The sequence below is a fragment of the Theropithecus gelada genome, chromosome 6 (assembly GCF_003255815.1).
Source record: "Theropithecus gelada isolate Dixy chromosome 6, Tgel_1.0, whole genome shotgun sequence".
Classification (NCBI taxonomy): domain Eukaryota; kingdom Metazoa; phylum Chordata; class Mammalia; order Primates; family Cercopithecidae; genus Theropithecus; species Theropithecus gelada.
The window spans coordinates 120262141-120282221 of NC_037673.1; positions in this window are offsets into that span (position 1 = coordinate 120262141).

The window sequence follows — 20081 nt, forward strand, 5'->3', positions numbered from 1 at the left end:
GTAACTGCTCAGTAAACATTAGTTAAAATGGAAAAATAGGCCGGGCGCGGTGGCTCAAGCCTGTAATCCCAGCACTTTGGGAGGCCGAGACGGGCGGATCACGAGGTCAGGAGATCGAGACCATCCTGGCCGACACGGTGAAACCCCGTCTCTACTAAAAAATACAGAAAACTAGCCGGGCGAGGTGGCGGGCGCCTGTAGTCCCAGCTACTCGGNTAGTAGGCCGGGCGCGGTGGCTCAAGCCTGTAATCCCAGCACTTTGGGAGGCCGAGACGGGCGGATCACGAGGTCAGGAGATCGAGACCATCCTGGCCGACACGGTGAAACCCCGTCTCTACTAAAAAATACAGAAAACTAGCCGGGCGAGGTGGCGGGCGCCTGTAGTCCCAGCTACTCGGGAGGCTGAGGCAGGAGAATGGCATAAACCTGGGAGACAGAGCTTGCAGTGAGCTGAGATCCGGCCACTGTACTCCAGCCTGGGTGACAGAGCGAGACTCCGTCTCAAAAAAAAAAAAAAAAAAAAAAAAAAAAAAAAAAAAAAAAAAAAAGGAAAAATAAACGCATATTGTGCAATTTTAGTTTACAATAAACAAAAATTTCAATAAAAATATTTATTAGAAGATGGTCGAACTCTAGCCCTTTCACAGAATGCTAATTCATGAGATTTTAAATATGTATTTTGATTATATGATTAATGATTAATGGTAGATGCTGTGTCAGACATACTGTATGTAAAATACCCTCCCCCATTCCACCAAATAAAGCAAGCACATAATCTGAGCATGTCTCCTCTACAGTAAACACAATAATTGTGGCTTCAAAATAGCACCGAGTAAGGTGACATTATTTTTTCTTAGCAGTTTCACTCCTGTAGTCATCTAATAACTTTGAAGCAGATTAATCCATTAAAAGGTGTACTCCTAGTGTTTAATAATTGCCAGTAAAGTCTAATCAGATAGCAACTGCTACAGAAGAGCCTTCAAGAAATACTATAAGATAATTAAAACATAAAGGTTATGCAAAAGTAGCAAATCAATAGAGACAGTAAACATGGTTTATCAACAGTCCCGAGAACATTTTTTCAATTCTAAAATGTAAATGGACTTGGGATAGAGCCCATGCTAGGATGATAGATAGGATCCCGGTAACGGTTTAATTAACTCCAGTTTCCTCCATGTTAAAGGTTGCCGCAGCCCACTGGCTCATGTAACAAACTCTCTTAGGATTTCCTTAGCCGCTGTCTGATATGAAGACCAGGAAGCCTTCCTTTCTTACAGGGTTAAGTTTTGCCCTCTCCTCTGGAGGCTTTATCAAAACACAATGCTCTGTTTTCTCTATAAATACACAGATATTTTTAATTTCAGCTAAAATGGTTTGACTTTGTAATCAAGGTAAAAGAAACACACACACACTGCCTAAGTAATGAGAAGAGTTTGCTGGGAAGAGTTGCGTAATTAAAATTATATATTAAAATTCATGTGTAGTGTGTGTAGAATTTTAGAAAAACCATAGCAGCTCTCCAGATGACTCATTTGCTGTTTTAATTCTTCTGTAATGTAGGCGATTTTATAATTAGCCACAGAATTGTGCCACTTGGTTAGTTCAACACAGTGAAAAGAATAATAAAGAATATTTACTATTAATTGATATTTAAACTGCTACTCTGAGCAGCCCGGGTAAGAAGTAGTCATTTACTGTTCTTAGCTAGCCATTATAAATGGAATATAGCCAGTGCTTTGCTTGCAATAGTTAAACCTATTGGGGGAGACGAGGGTAGGCATCATTTGAAGAATTGCAATATTTCTAAAAAATCACTGTGAGGGCCAAGTGTTAAAATAAAAATTCTTTTTCCAACCGGGTGGAATTAGGTTTCATGCAATTAACTTTATCATTAGTAAATAAAAGAGTTACTTAACCTCTGCCCTTGCAGAAGTTCTTGATATTTTGCTTAGTAAAGGGCAAGAAACCCATTATGGCTTATTTGTTCACTTCGTTAAAAGGTTATTCTTAAAGATTGTGATATAGAAACATATAATACATAATGTTTGTTAATAAAGATCTATTCACTACACCATTTAAAGAAGCTGGCACTATGTAACACTCATTAGTGCCGTGAACGGGAGACCTTTTTCTGTTGTTCCCATGGGAAAGGTTATCGAGCTGTCAGTAAAGGGCTCATTTTCTTTAAATTAAAAATCAGCGAAGAATCTTGTGTAGAGGATATTAAAAGCAAGTGTAGTCATGCTGTCTTATTGCAAGATGAGCTAGACGTCAGTATGTGGTTTAATGCTTTTGAAATGAAAATTTAGAAATGCCGACTACCTGTGATTCTGAAAATTTCTCTCTCTTCCAACAGTTAGGATTTTCATCCTGAAGCAGAAATCTAAGCTTGTTCTTTTAAACAATGATTTAGAGGAAGAAATTTAACACCCCCTGCTTGCAATTACCATTTTTCAATAAATCTATACTTTCTCTGCCCTCCTCCATGTTATCAGTCATCCACATCCCAGAGGAAATGCTTCAGGCTTGGGGTTAAATTAAGGTCCTATCTCTAGTGATTGTCTAGAATGCTGTCTACATTCTCAAACAAAACAGCCATAAATACCTCCTGCCAAGTGGAGACGCTGGTTTTGTTTTGTTTTTGTTTTTCTATTGATCTTAATGGAGAGAGTACTACTTGCTAGCTGAAAATTAAAAGCAACAATTATATTTTATTATAAATTGAAAGTAGGTTGAATCTCAATCAATATAGTTCTGTGATGCTGAAATCAACATGGGACATGGATGTCTTATATTCTTTTTTGGAAAAAAATTGATCTAATGAGATACATTGTCTTTATATTTCTCAAAATAATATTTCAAGTTATACTACTTCATACTACCTTTCTTTGACAGTTCAGTGATACTTTTTCAGCTCTTTTAGGATAAATATAGCATCTGAAAAGAATAAGCATTTTACAACCTCTTGCTTAATAAATAAAAATTAGAAAAACACATTCTATTCTATGTAAATTAGTTTTACTAAATAGAAAAAATTATCTCAGACATCAGGGTTAGTCAAGGTCAAAGATAACCAAATTTTCTGATAAAAACATTAAAGAAACATATGACATACCACAACATAACACACACACACACACACACAAAATATCAATATTTGCTTTATCAAATATAGTGGGAGATAAATAGGCAATCAGTATGATTAAGATCTAAACAAAACCCAATGTACAAAATGAGAGGGTTTCCATAATTTGCTGTAAAATCTTTGAGTCGAGTGATAGAGGAAGGTATCACAGAGAAATATCTGTGTGGGAGGAGGGTAGCTTACTCTAATTCACCAGCAAATCATGGCACAGTGGAGAGAGAGGAATACTTTATGTTGTGTGTTCAGACAGGAAATTCATCTGCTCAACTCATCTAGTAAATATGCATTGGATATATGTGCCAGGCACAGTTCTAGGCACTGGGGATATGAGTTAAAACAAAGTCCCTGTCATCATGGAGCTTACATTCTAGTGGGAAAAACAGACCAATGAATATACAAATATAAAAATAGATGTATTTTTATAAATATGTTTTTATAAATCTGGATTGCAGTAATTCTGAATATTACAGTGTCAAGGTTTATAATTGTAAAATTCTATATTCTACAATTATTTTTCTGCAGTTTTTAAAGTCTTGGTTTTTATGTTTCCCTAGTTGTGTATAGCCATTTCTCTATTTTTGTTTTTGTTTTTGTTTTTGAGACAGAGTTTCATTCTTGTTGCCCAGGCTGGAGTGCAGTGACAGTAATCTTGGCTCACTGCAACCCCTGCCTCCTGGGTTCAAGTGATTCTCCTGCCTCCACCTCCCAAGTAGCTGGGATTGCAGGCATGCACCACCACGCCTGGCTAATTTTGTATTTTTAGTAGAGAAAGGGTTTCACTATGTTGGTCAGACTGGTCTCGAACTCCAGACCTCAGGTAATCAGCCCACCTCAGCCTCCCAAAGTGCTGGGATTACAGGTGTGAGCCACCACACCTGGCTGATTTCTCTATTCTTAAGGTCTTTGTTTTCATATATTTTTCAAAAAACCATATTTTATATCCAGGCATTTTTTATAAGAATTGGGGGAGGCCAAGGCGGGTGGCTTACCTGAAGTCGGGAGTTCAAGACCAGCCAGGCCAACATGGTGAAACCCCATCGCTACTAAAAACACAAAAATTAGCTGGATGTGGTCACACACATCTGTAATCCCAGCTACTCGGGAGGCTGAGGAAGGAGAATTGATTGACCTGGAAAGAGGAGGTTGCAGTGAACTGAGATCACGTCACTGCACTTCAGCCTGAGCAGCAGAGCGAAACTCCGTTTCAAAAAAAAATGGGGATGGTTATTGCCTGAATTTTTGCATCCTATTTTGTATATATTCAGTCAAGTTTCAATAGGGAAACATAAGATTACTCTAGGCACTTCAAGAAGGGAGGAATTTGAGGAAGGCAGAGGCTTACTAAACTGTTCAAAGAGCTGAGGTAGTGAAAGTCAGCACAGCTGACATTCAGGAAATCAGAAAGGATAACCATTACACATGATCTAAGAGACCTCTGGCACTCAAATAGTTGCCTTCCCAGAGGATGCTTAGAAGCTGCTATTTGCCAAAGCCTCTATTCTTGCCTGCTGCCAGCACCAAGCCATGGTAGCTTCTGCGTTTTATCTTTTTATTTTTATTTTTATTTTTTTTTTGCCTTCTAAATCTGTGCAAGTTCCTCTCGGTAAAATCCAATCTGGAATCTGCTGGCTGAGATTATAGAAAATAGTGTTCCCAGTCTTTATATTTTGCAATACAGAGGAGAACATAAAAGGGACGAAATGATACCTGCTTATCAACAGAAAATCTGAATATACCTTGACTGTTTATAAAATTGAGTAACGTGTTCTTTCCCATATAAATATTCTCCAATAACCACTGGCACTGAGTGTTACTATGGAGCCTGATTAATTTTCTCCCATCCTCCTCCTTTCTTTTTTAAAAATCTTGACACCAAAGAACCTTTTTCTTTATTTTTGAAGTTCAATTATATCATGCAGAGTATGGGCATTTATAGTGAATTATATTATTCCTAATGATCCCTGAACCTATCAGAGGAGTGTATTTTCCCAACCCTGTATCATGCTTGGCCATGTGACTTGCATTGACCGATAGAATGTAAGGAGAAATGACACGGTAGCAATTCTCAACCAGAAGCTTTTATAGTCAATGTGTTTTTGCTAACTTGCTTACTCTTTTCTTTGTCAAGAGAATTGTATATTCCAGATCATGGCTTTGCCTCCAATGTTGGTCCAAGAATGAGAAGACATGGAGTAGAGCCAAACTCAACCTGGAGCCATATAGCATAGGCAGAGGAATAAACTCTGTTTTTTAAGTCACTGAGATTTTGAGGCCACTCATAATTGCAGCAGAGTTAACCAATGCTGTGTTGCTGATTCTACATTAGTCCTGATATGGTTTGGATCTGTGTCCCCACCCAAATCTCATGTTCAGTTATAATCCCCATTGTTGGAGGTGGGGCCTGGTGATTAGATTATGGGGGCAGATTTCTCATGAATGGTTTAGCATCATCCCCTTGGTGCTGTTCTTGTGATAGTGAATGAGTTCTCATGAGATCTGTGTGTTTCAAAGTACATAGCACCTCTCTCACCTCCCCTCTTGCTCCTGCTCTGGCCATGGGAAGTGCCAGCTCCCCCTTCACCTTCTGTAATGACTTTTAGTTTCCTGAGGCCTCTCCAGAAGCTGAGCAGATGCCAGCATCATGCTTTGTGTACAGCCTGTGGAACTGTGAACAAATTAAGCATCTTTTCTTTATAAATTACTCCGTCTCTGGTATTTCTTTATAGGAATGTGAGAGTGGACTAATGCAAGTCCCCATGCCACTCCCTCCAACCTCTCTTGAATGCAGTATACTATTTTAATATGCTATCTCAAATACTTCCTAATTTCAGGAATGTTTTTACCTTGACATTTAAAAATTCTTTTTCTGTCCTTTTTTTTTCCCCTGCTTATTTTGTTCAGGGAACTTAAACAGTGTAATGATCTTTTTTCAAAAAGTTGGTTTATTTCTTTATGGTAGTCTTGATTCTCATCCATTAAATAATAGTAATAACCTTGCTTATCATCTTCTCTACTGCATTCTCAGTGCCTCTACAAAGCTTAGCACATGAAAGACATGGAATAAATGTTTAGAGAGTATGTGAATAAACAGATATTTTCTACTATATTATATCTTTTCTGAAATCTTGTATATATTCTCAATAAGATTAAATTACTCATTGCTCTTATAATCATATAAAATTATTTCAAATTTGGCTTGCTTTCTTGAGTACTATTTTCTGAAATGTATTTTCTTTTTTTTGATATGGAGTCTCACTCTGTTGGCCAGGCTGGAGTGCAATGCCATGATCTCATTTCACTGCAACCTCTGCCTCCCAGGTTCAAGCAATGCTCTCACCTCAGCCTCCCGAGTAGCTGGGATTACAGGTACCTGCCATCATGCACGGCTTATTTTTGTGTTTTTATGGAGATGGGGTTTCACCATGTTGGCCAGGCTGGTCTTGAACCCCTGACCTCAGGTGATCTGCCTGCCTCAACTTCCCAAAGTACTGGGATTACAGGTGTGAGCCACCGCACCTGGCCTGAAATGTATTTTCTTTAACAACTTTTCCATTTGTTTCTTTTTTCTGCTATGGTGCAGATTCTATAGATAGGTCTTATTTTGTTCATTTTATTTATGATTAGAACGTGTCATTTAATGAAAGGAAATGGCTAAGAAAATAGTGCATGTGAATGTGTGGTTGCATGGTAAGAAAGGGTACTTTGTGGTTTCTATTTAGATTTATATTGCTAAATACTTTCTCATAAGGTATGTATTTTTCTCTGGGCACATGTCTTCCCTCAGCCTTTGATGTTCAAGAGACTACTTTGTCTAGTGGGTTTGTTAGTAGACCAGAAACGGAAAACTAGCAGCTCTGAGGATATATGTAGCCGGCTGATATGCTGTATTTGGCCTGGCAATTACTAACTTGAACAGTGTATTTTCATTGTTAACATTTAAAAGCTGGATGAGTTCTCATAAATATCTAGACTTCTGGCTTTTCCTCAACCTCTCCCTCACCCAACTGGAAGGTTTGAAAATATTGGGTCTGCATTTTTTACTGAATACAGAGTAGCACTGAAACTGGATAATAGCATCTCTCCACTGAGAGGGGATGTGCTACCCAGTTGGCCACAATTTCTACCATTCTTAGCTCTATCACTGTGGTGAGCATAATGAGGTGACCCCAATGAGTCAGGACCTTGTATAATCCCCTCCTTTTGAGTACAGGTGGAAACTGTAACTTTTTTTCTAGGCAAGAGAATAATGACAAAGGTGATGGGATAGTCATTTCTATAATTGAGTTACATTATAGAAACTCCATCTTAGATCGGTGAGAGATTCTCCTTATGACAGTGAAGAGGTAAGTTATTTTATTGTGGGAGGGCCTGTGCGAGTGTCCGGGGGAGGGCCATCAACTGCAAGTGTCCTTATGTGTTAAGAGAAGTTCCCAGCTGGGATGGACAGCAAGAAAATGGGTCCTCAGTATTAAAACCACAAAAAACTGAATTCTGCCAACCACCATGTGAACTTGGAAAAATATCCTGAGTTGTAAAAAGGAATGTAGTTTGACCAACATATTGTTTGCAGCCATGTGAAACTATGACCAGAGGACATAGTTAAAAGCCATGCTGAGTTTACAGATCCACAAAACTGAGAGATAGTAAATGTGTATTGTTTTCAGTCACTAAGTTTGTGGTAGTTTTTAATTCAGCAAAATAAAAATATACCACCCATACTAAGGTCATATGTCAGTTATCAGTTATCTTTAATCTTAGTTTTAGTTTGCATTCAACCTGGCCCAGTTCACCTATTTACCTTATCTAGGAGGCCAGTGTTATTCTGAAACAACTAGAAAAAGTCAAGTGAGTTTTAAAATGTAATTTTTTAAATAAAATAGAGGGCATTGGACTAAAAGTAGAGTAATTGAGCTAAAATTTCAGAGAGGAGGAAAAATGTTCTGAGTTCATTTGACTATTAGCAGAAATTTCTTCCCTGGGGCACTTGTTGATTCTGGGAACTGAGGATTGGTCCTAGCCTTGGAAAAGAATCTCTGTTGAAAGGAAAAAGTAACCTACAAGGCTTTTATTGGTTGCATGAGCTAGAGTGACAAATTAAAAACATGAGGGGTCTTAAATGCATGACTGGTTCTCTCCTGGAAATGTTTATAGCATCCTGGTTCTGTGTAAGTTGCTGTGGAGCCAGACCAAAAGTTCTAAAGAGTCCTCATTTTTGTAAGTCTCAGCAAATCCCTAGCATAATAAATATAAGGAAACCCACACCTGGGAATATAATAGGCAAATTTCTGAAAGCCAAAGGGAAAAATAAGATAAAACAACCAATGGATAAAAAGACATATTACCTTCAAAGAAGCAATGACAAAACTTACATTTGACTTCTCAACAGAAATGTAAGTCAGAAGACAGCAGAATGCCATCTCTAGGTTCCAAAAGATAAAAACTGATGGTGCATAATTATTTACCAAGAAAAATTCCTTCAAAATTAAGGTAAAATAAAAATGTTTTCCAGACAAACAAAAATAAAGGGGATTTAACACCATCATGCCTGAAATAAAATAAATACCTTTTAAAAGGAGGGAAAATTTATCCAGAGGGAACATGGTAATGCCAGAAGGAATAAAGAATATTAAATAAGTAGTGAGAATAAGTTAAATACTGACTTTGCAAAAACAATAATTGTAATGTCCTGTGGAATTTACAATGTAAATGGAATTAAAATTTTAATACAGTTGGAAGAAGTGAGATGAAGGTAAATGGAATTAAAATATTCTACAATTCTAACAGTATTAGGCAAGTGGTAAAAATATTCTTTTAGATCAAAATAAGCCAAGAATGCTTGCCTTAATTTTAAGAGTACCACTAAAAGAATCAAAAGTTTTATGAGTGGCTTGGGTTTTCCATTGAGCCCTATGTACCCTGACATTCTGTTGTTCCTGGCAAGGTCTCAGAAGGTACCTTCCTTGATTCTTATGTGTTCCACAAACACCCCAGCTTTGGTACCTCTAATTAATGTCTTTTGATAAGCCTTTTATAACTATGATATTCTTAGATAAAATCTATAGTCTCCTTGAGATCTGAGATAGCAGTTGGGTACTCAAGGTTTTCTTTTCTTTTCATAGTTCTTGGAAAGCTGGATACCTCGCTCATGGTTGGAATTGTGACCAGTCGATTCTATTATTGAAAATAAAATTGTACTGGTGGTCTAATTTTTTAAGTGAAGGTCTAAATTTTCTAGAAAGAATAACGCAGTACAAATGGACTTATTGACAGAACTATTAAAATTCAAAGTGTGAGGAGAAAATGGAATTAATATGTATAGAGGGTTTTTTTTGTTTGTTTCTTTTCTTCTTTTTAAATAATAAAAGTTGATTTGGTGTTTTAAGTAATGTGTTATAACTATAGCATGTTCTTTGTGACTTTGTGAGTCTCATTAAAATTAGAAAGCAGTGATTTGAAACAAATTACTGGAGAAAATCACTTAACCACAAAAAAAGACAGTAATGAAGAAAGACAAAAGCTACCAAACAAATACAAAAAAAGTAAGAAAATGGCTGTAGTAAGTCCTACTTATCAATGATAACGTTGAATGTTAGTGGACTAAATTCTCCAATTAAAAGACACAGAATGTCTAAATGACTTAAAAAACAAGACTCAACTATATGCTGCATATAGGTAACTCACTACACCTATAAATTCCTACATAGATTGAAGGCAAAGGTATGACAAAAGATACACCATGCACATGGACACAAAGAAGAGCAGGAATATGCTATACTTAGATAAAATAGACTTTAAGTGAAAAACTGTCAAAAGACACAAGGTGTTTATACAATGATAAAGGGGTCAATTCAGTAAAAGGATATAACAGTAATAAATACATATGCTCCCAAATTTGGAACCCAAATATATAAAGCAAATATTAATAGATCTAAAGGGAGAGATAGACTGCAGTACAATAACAAAGGGACTTCAACACCCTACTTTTGTCAATGGACAGATAATCTAGTCAGAAAATCCACAAAGAGATGTCAAAGTTAGATGTATTCTGCATCCAACTGCTGCAGAACATATATTTTTCATCAGCATATAGAACATTCTCCAGTATAGGCCATATGTTAGGTCATAAAACAAGTCTCAACAAATTCAAAAAAGTCAAAATCGTATCAGTTACCTTTTCTGACCATGTGGAATAAAACTAGAAATCAATAACAAGAGAAACTTTGGAAACTGGAGAAATACATGGGAATTAAACAGCATGCTCCAGAATGACCAGTGGGTGAATGAATAAATTGAGAAGGGAATTAAGAAATTTTGTGAAACAAATGAAAATGGAAGCACAATATATCAGAACCTATGGTATACAGCAAAAGCAACACTAAGAGAGAAGTTTATACTAATAAATTCCTACAACAAAATAAATAAGTAAATAGAAAGACTTCAAATAAACAGTATGACATGCATCTCAAGGAACTAGAAAAGCAAGAACAAGCCAAACAAAATTAGTAGAATGAAAGAAATAATTAGGACAGAAATAAATAAATTGGAAACTAAAACAATTACAAAACCTTAACAAACAAAAAGTTGATTTTTTAAAAAAGATAAAATTGGCAAACCTTTAGCTACACCAAGAAAGAGAAAAAAACCAAATAAACAAAATCAAAGATAAAGAAGAGACATTACAACTGATAATACAGAAATACCAAGGGTCATTACAGACTATTAATTATATGCCAACAAATTAAAAAACCTAGAAGAAACAGATAGATGCCTGAACACATACAACCTACCAAGATTGAACCATGAAGAAATAGAAGCCTGAACAGACCAATATGGAGTAACAAAATCAAAGCATTCGTAAAAAGTCTCCCATCAAAATATGGCCCAGGACCTGATGGACTAATTGCTGAATTCAAATATTTAAGAGGAACTAATACTAATTCTACTCAAACTATTTTTTAAAATTGAAACTCATTCTATGAAGCCAGCATTACCCATACAAAAACCAGACAAGGATACAACAAAAAAAGAAAACTACAGACAAATATCCCTTATGAACATAGATGCAAAAATTCTCAACAAAATACCAGCAAACCAAGTTCAACAATACATTAAAAATATCATTCATCATGATCAAATGGGATTTATTTCAGGGATTAAAGTATGGTTCAATATATGCAAATCAATAAATATACATCATATCAATAGAATCAAGGGCAAAAATCATATCTTTTCAATAGATGATAAAAAGCATCCAATAAAACTTAACATCCCTTTATGATAATTACCCTCAAAAAATTGAGTATAAAAGGAACATACTTCAACATGATAAAGGCCACATAGGACAAAACCATAGATAATATACTAAACAGGGAAAGATTAAAAGGCTTTTCACTAAAATCTAGAACAAGATAACGATACTTTCATCACTTGTGTTTAACATAGTATTAGACATCCTAGCCAGGGTAGTTAGGGAAAAGAAAGAAATGAAAGGCCGGGCAGCGGTGGCTCACACCTTTAATCCCAGAACTTTGGGAGGCCGAGGCGGGCTGATTACAAAGTCAAGAGATGGAGACCATCCTGGCCAACATGGTGAAACCCGTCTCTACTAAAAATACAAGAATTAGTGGGGCATGGTGGCACACTCCTGTGGTCCCAGCTACTCAGGAGGCTGAGGCAGGAGAATCACTCGAACATAGGACACGGAGGTTGCAGTGAGCTGAGATTGTGCCACTGAGCTCCAGCCTGGTGGCAGAGTGAGACTCCATCTCAGAAAAAAAATAAAATAAAAATGAAGGACATCTAAATTAGACAGGATGAAGTCAAATTTTCCTTGTTTGCAGACAAGATGATCTTATATTTATAAAAACCCAATGACTGCACCATAAAACTCTTAGAATGAACAAATTCAATAAAGTTACAGGATACAATATTAGTATCAGTATTGTTTCTATATGCTAGTAACACTCAATATGTAAAGGAACACAAGAAAGCATCTTATTTGTAATAGCTTCAAAATATAAGATACCTAGAAATAAATTTAACCAAGAAAGTGAAAGATACGTACAATGAAGAGTACAAAGCACTGATGAAAGAAATTCAAGAAACCACCAAAAAATGGAAGAATATCCCGTGCTCATGAATTGGAAGAATTAATATTGCCACAATGTCTATATTATCCAAGTCAATCCATGGATTCAATGCAGTCTCTATCAAAATACCAATAGCATTCTTCACAGAATTAAAAAAAAAAAAATCCTAAAAAGTACATGAAACCACATAAGACCGTGAATAGCTAAAGCAATCCTGAGCAAAAACAATATAGCTAGAGGCATCATATCATAGTGCCTGATGTCAAATTACATTACAAAGCTATAGTAACCAAAACAACATAGTACTGATATAAAAACAAACACATAAACCAATGGAACAGAATACAGAACACAGAAATAAATGCACTCACTTTTGGCAAACTTATTTTTGACAAAGGCACCAAGAAAATACGTTGGGGAAAGAGTTATCTTTAACTAATGGTGCTGGGAAAATAGCATATCCATATGCAAAAGAGTCTAGATCTCCATCTTTTACCATGCACAAAAATCAAAGTGCATTAAAAACATAAATGTAAGACCTGAAACTCGGAAACTAGTAAAAGGAAACATGGGGGAAATGCTATAGGACATTGGTCCGGGCAAAGATTTTTTAGGTATGACTACAAAAGCATAGGTAACAAAAGCAAAAACAGACAAATGGGGTTATATCAAGCTAAAAACTTCTGCACCACAAATAAAACAATCAACAAAGTGAAGAGACACCACAGAATGAAGAAAAATATTTGTGAACTATCCATCTGACAAGAAATTTATGACCAAAATATATAAGAAACTCAACCCAATAGCAAAAAATCAAATCCAATTTAAAAATGGGCAAAAACCTGAATAAACATTTCTCAGAAGATGACATACAAATGGCCAACTGGCATATTCCAAAAAAAAATCCCAACATCATCAATAATCAGGGAAATACAAAAAATCCTCAACATCTCTATGAGATATCATTTAATCCCAGTCAGAATGGCTATTACCAAAAACACAAAAAAGTAACAAATGTTGGCAAGGACGTGGAGAAAAAGGAATGCTCATACACTTTCAGTGAGAATGTAAAGTAGTATAGTCATTATAAAAGACAGTATGGAGTGTCCTCAAAAAACTAAAACAGAACCACCATATGATCCAGCAATCCCACTGCTGGGTATCAAAGAAAAAAGGGAAATCAGTATACTGAAGACATATTTGCATTTCCATGTTTATTGCAGCATTATTCACAATGACCAAGATACAGAATCAACCTAAATGTCCATCAAAAGATGGATGGATAAAAAAAAAAAAAAAAAGCGTGGTACATACATGCAATGGAATATTATTCAACCATAAAAGAATGAAATCCTGTCATTTGCAGCAATGTAGATGGAACTGAAAGTCATCATGTTAAGTGAAATAAACTAGGCAAGAAAGACAAACATCGCATGCCCTTACTCACATGTGGGAGCTAAAAAAGTGGATCTTATGGGGGTAGAAGGTAGAATAGTGGTTATCAAAGTCTGGGAAGAGAAAGAGTGAGAGGAGGATGAAAAGGGGTTGATGAAGTGTACAAAAATACAGTTTGATAGAAGGAATAAGTTCTAGAATTTGATAGTGCAGTAGGAAAATCATAGTAAACAATAATTTATTGTATATTGCAAAATAGAAGAATTTTAATGTTTCCAACATAAAAGATAAATGTTTGAGGTGATGGATATCCTAATTACCTTGACTGTATCATTAGATACTGTATACAGGTATCAAAATATCACTTTTACCCCAAAATATGTATAACTAATACATATCAGTAAAAAGTTACCAAAAATGCATTTACTTCCTCAATTTTAACCAGAAAATGTAGGCTAATTTTTAATTGAAATTTGTAAATGACTTTGGACATTGCATTTTTATTTTCATTTAAGAAATAAAGAAATATTTAAAAATATTTTGAAAGATGGTAAAATTTTAGTTATATAGGAATGCTATAACTTTGCCTAAAGTGAAACAAAACCAAAGGAAGGAAATCTGAGAACAGATCGAAAATGCAAACATCGGGTCGGGCGCGGTGGCTCATCCCTGTAATCCCAGCACTTTGGAGGCTGAGGTGGGTGGATCACGAGGTCAGGAGTTCGAGACCAGCCTGGCCAATGTGATGAAATCCCGTCTCTACCAAAAATACAAAAAATTAGCCAGGTGTGGTGGTACGCACCTGTAGTCCCAGCTACTTGGGAGGGTGAGGCAGGAGAATTGCTTGAACCCAGGAGGCAGAGATTGCAGTAAGCAGAGATTGTGCCATTGTACTCCAGTCTGGGTGACAGAGCAAGACTCTGTCTCAAAAAAAAAAAAAAAATAGTTTTATTACACTCTTGAAAAGTTTGGAAAAGAAAGTGAAAAAAGGGGCTTCTGTTAGGAGCCTGCAAGCTGGAAAGTAGTATCAATTTAGAGCATGATGTTTTTGAAATAATTGTGATGTTGTAAATGTATAATGATTTCCAATTCTCTCCTTCTTGCATTCCTGCCATTCTTCAAATTAGTAATGAATGTTTAATATAGTAGCTACTATGTTAGGTATTGGGATGCAATGATGAATATGGCATAATTTCTATTTGTAAAGAACTTAGTCTATTATAAGGGACTCATACATATAATCAAATGATTTTAATATGATGTAATAAATGAATGGATAAAATTACATGCAGCTTCCATTCTGGCACAAATAAAGAAGCTGAATCAGCTGGCTCAGTGAGAGTATTGTCATGGGTATAGAACAGGGGTGACAAAGTAGCTCACAGGCCAAATCTAGCTACCTATTTTTTTTTTTTTTTTTTCTAGATGGAGTTTCGCTCTTGTTGCCCCAGGCTGGAGTGCAATGGCGCGATCTCAGCTCACTGCAACCTCCGCCTCCCTGGTTCAAGCGATTCTCCTGCCTCAGTCCCCCAAGTAGCTGAGATTACAGGCATGTGCCACCATGCCTGGCTAATTTTGTATTTTTAGTAGAGACAGGGTTTCTCCATGTTGGTCAGGATGGTCTCAAACTCCCGACCTCAGGTGATCCCCCCGCCTCGGCCTTCCAAAGTGCTGGAATTACAGGCATGAGCCACTGTGCCCGGCCCTAATGTTCATAAATAAAGTTTTATTGTAATATAGCAACATTCATTCATTTATATATTGCTTATGGCTGCTTTTGCATAAAAAGAGCAGCATTAAGTAGTTACAACAGAGACTGTATAAACCACAGATCCCCAAATACTTACTATCTGGCTGCTTTAGTGCATTTGTGCTGCTATAAAAGAATACCTGGGACTGGGTAATTTATAAAGGACAGATATTTATTTCTCACAGTTTCAGAGGTTGGGAAGTCCAAGATCAAGTTATCATTACCTGATTAGGGCCTTCTTGCTGTGTCCTCACATGGAAGAAAGTAGAATGCAAGAGAAGGTGAATGCTGTGTTCCCATATGAGGGAAGAATGGAAGAGCAAGCTAACCAAATGCAACTGAACTCTCTTTCATAAAGCTCTTAATACCATTCACAAAGGAGTAGTCCTCATGGCCTAATCACCTCTTAAAGACCTCAACTCTTAATACTTTTACATTAGTAACACCTAACATTTGAAGGAATGCATTCAAACCATAGAATTCCCTTTTTGGCTTCTCAAAATTCATGCCCTTCTCACATGCAGAATATACTGATTTCATCCCAATAGTCCCAAAGTCTTAACTCATTCCAGCATCAACTCAAAAGCCTAAAGTCCAAGGTCTTATCTAGATATCATCTTAATTAGATGTAGGCAAGGCTCAAAGGTGTAGTTTGTCCTAAGCAAATTGCTCTCCAGCTGTGCCTCTGTGAAATCAAACAATTTTTGTTATTCCAAAATATAATGGTGTTTCAGGCATAGGATAGATATTCTCATTCCAAAAGAGAACATTAGAAAATTTTTTAGCTACAACATTCTCATTGATTACCGAAACTGCTTATGTTTTCAATGGGAGAATACAACATTCTGAAGGAAAATCACGGATACACAGGCTGTGACCTGTCTTACTCTTTGCATCTTAATCTCCAAAGTTAGGTAATAAAAGATAGAACTTTAAAGAAAAGCACATTCCCAAACTAAATATGTAAATATGTATCTGTGAAACAGTTGGAATTGGTCAAGTAGAAAAGAAAGTTATACAGCATCTTCAAACTGTGGCATTGAAAGAGATTTTCAACATTATGTAATTCAACCTCTTTTTTTTTACTGATGAGAAAGTAGGATCCCAGAAGATGAGGTAAATAGTACAAGGCCAAAATGGATAATTAGAAGCAAACTGGGATTTGATTTAGTTATCTGCCTCTGAATCTAATTCCATTCCTAAATTGTATAATGAATCACTGATAAAGAGTTTGATGACATTGAGGGGGCATTTTAAACTTGAGTAAGTATGTTATTTGTGGAATAAGTATGTTGTGCTGAGTAGGTGTAATAATTGATACTATATAAAATATTGTGCAATTTTCATATGTAAAATATTATAGGTGTTCTTGCACTTTTATGTTGGAATTCATACAGGTTTATAATTTCATATCTTGTATAAAACTTTGGCACCATCTGTTATTCCACATATGTGCAGTTCTAAATATTAAAATCACAATCTCATATTACTTTATTTGAGGCTTTAAAACTTTACATTAACCATATGAGCGTGTATTTGCCATTTTGCAGAGGATGAAATTGAGTACCATAAAGGTTAAGCAATGGAAACCAGGATCCGTATCTTTAAGGTTTTCCTCCCAGCTTGATAATCGGATAAAAGTCTTATCAGTACCATTTTTTGACCACAAAGGGCAAAAGGTGAAGCAAAACCTTTGGCATGCCAAGATATCTTTTTAGCTCTCTTTACTTTTTTTCTCTATCTTCACTTCCCCCCTCAGATTGTTGAGGAATAAGAGTAGTCATGGATAAGAGACCTCATGTTGGTTCAGCAACGCCTGAAGTTTCTTGGTTGTCCTAGTCATTTTTTAAAAGGGCCGTTTAATGTTGAATTGAAAATGTTCTTTACTGCTATGGCCTATGACAATTCATATTTCCCCAGGAAGGACATACTGTGATCATGTGAAGGATATTAAATGGGTAACACTAACCTCCTAGGTGCCTTGACTTCAATAGTTTTGACAATATTTTGACATTTGTCAAGACTTTTTCACTAAAATTACAAGTTTTTCTTATTGTTTCTGAATAACATTATGTTACATGAGATTCATTTATAGTTTTGGGAAACTCTGGAATTTTCAAACCAAAAAACAGATTAAGATTAGGACTATTATAAGCTATATCTTGAATGCAAGGAAAGTAAAGACCACTTGTAATTTCTGAGGATACCTGACCACCTAATAACCAGTTATGAGCAATGACTCTCAGAAGCCATTTTAACGTAATTCAATTTTGAAGCTATACATGATGACCGAATATAAGCAAGACAATACAGAATTTATAATTTGATGTATACCATGGACTTAAAGCTAAGAATTTAATGTATGGCAAAGAGGTGACTTTTTATATTTTAAGTGAAATGTTTACCTCTTTAAGGAATCAGAGATCTAAATTTATTATACTATTAAACTTTTAAATATTAATATTTCTTGTTATGTTAATGAGTGGTCAAATTAGATAAGAGGAAATAATTTACCCTTGATATGATATTCTACATTTTTTACTATAATTGTTATAAATTTGTTATGATATAAATGTAATATTTCTCTTTATTATGTCTTTGTAAGATAGAATCATAATTTGTTCCTAGACATGCAAATTAACATATTCATAATAGATTACATGATTAGAGGTAGAACATACTTCTTGAAATTTTTCATATAACCAAGTTCATATGATGGTACACTTACGTAAAGCGTAAAGATTTGACAAGAATCTTGACAAAAGGAGAACTAAGAAAATAATCAAAATGATATTTGTGCCATAGGTGCTGAGGACAGGAAAAAACATAAGTTTGGTAGAAATGGTAAAATAACTTATCTGGAAGCATTAGCAAATCTTTGGCTAATACATTAAAGAGTCACCTGAGTTAATGCTAGCAATTTGTATTGTTTAATTTTTTGATATACAGTCTTGATTAATTGGAAAACTCAAGTAGCTATTCCCAGTTCCTTAACAATAATAAAAAGTTTGAAGACTTGTCTTGTATAATCTGCTCAACTCATTACTGAGCAAATTTAAAGACATATTAAAATAAGTTTCACATAAAAATTCAGTTTTCAAATGAAAGGCTGATTGTAATAATTGACATTAAGTGCTGTTTTGAGTAGCAAACCAGTGACTTCTTAATTGACATTAAACAGGAAAAGTTTGTGAAATGATATTAAATTAACATTTACATTAAATTAATAAAAAATAGTTCGGAGGATGAGAAAAAAACTTTCCCATTAGTGAGAATTTCCATTAATAGAGTTGATATTAAATGAACGTAATAATATTAGACAAGGGGGAAAAGATGTCTGACTGCCTGGAAATGAGAGAAAGAAAGGGAGCAGAGAATTGCTAGAAAGAGCATCCCCTTCAAGGAAGACGCCTCTTTATTTGGGTAGTGAGGTGGTTTAAGCAATAGCATGAACAATTAGCAAATAAATAAAAACCAGGGTTCTGTTCAATAGTGCAGAGACAAATTTTGATGATCTATGACTTTGAAATTCTGATTATCATTATGTTTTTGAAAATAATAGTTTATAGAAAGGTTATTTCAGTAAGAATTGGAAATAGGTTAATATTTTCTCAATAGACATGATTTAACAGAACCATTTTTATATATACTCAGTTTCAAAATATTTGTTTCACAGGTTTTCTTTTATGAGTCTCAGGCTAAAATATAAAGTTTCAGATTTTTAAAAAATCATTTTGATAGGACTCAGCCAACCAGATCTACTCACGCTTGATTTTACCTCTGGAGCTAGTGTCATAACGCTCATGGACAAGAGAAAATTCTTTTGGTGATGGTGGTGAAGACATCAACATCCATTTCCTGGACTGGCAATGTTAGTGAAGCTGGTGGAGCAGGCACAAGTTTTAGAGAACTATGTCCAGTGGTGGTGGTCATGGTGTTCTTACTACTCTATGTCTGTGGTATGTTTGGGCTGTGGCTCAAGCAGTGTGGCTTCCCTCTGTTCTGAGCAAGCTTGTGCATCTGTACCCTACCTGTTAAAGTTTCAATAATTTCCTTTTCTCCTGAATATCTTTTGGTTGCAAGTAAGAACATTGACTGATATATGTAACTTGCATTTAATTATATGAGAGTATGGTACATAGTGGGTATTCAATAAATATTTGTCAAATGAATTGAAAACGTGAATAAACCTCTGAATTCTAAAATATAAATTTTCCTTATCATGACACTAGTGTTACCACTAATAAATGAAATGTCTCAAGGAAATGTGGAAGCTGTCCTTGAAATATCTTTACCCTTGACAGGCAGTTTTGAGCTCCCACAGTGAGAACTGCATGGAAAGTTGTAGTAATACTCTTATGAGGAGTTAGCACCCTGGAATTCTTCTGGATTTGCATTATCATTATGATTTTGAAAATAATAGTTTATAGAAAGGTTATTTCAGTAAGAATTGGAAATAGGTTAATATTTTCTCAATAGACATGATTTAACAGAAATCATGCCCCTGCGGGGCAGGTGTGCAAAAGTGAGTTGGGGGTCATAGAATCTGTTGCTTTCATGGGACACCATCTCAGTATCAAGTAGAGAAGTGATTTTAGTAGCTTTACTTTAGAAAAAATGCCTTACCTACTAGACTTAATTTCTACTTTATCAAAGACATACACAATGCAGAGGCAATTATTTTGCTATTAGCAATGAAATG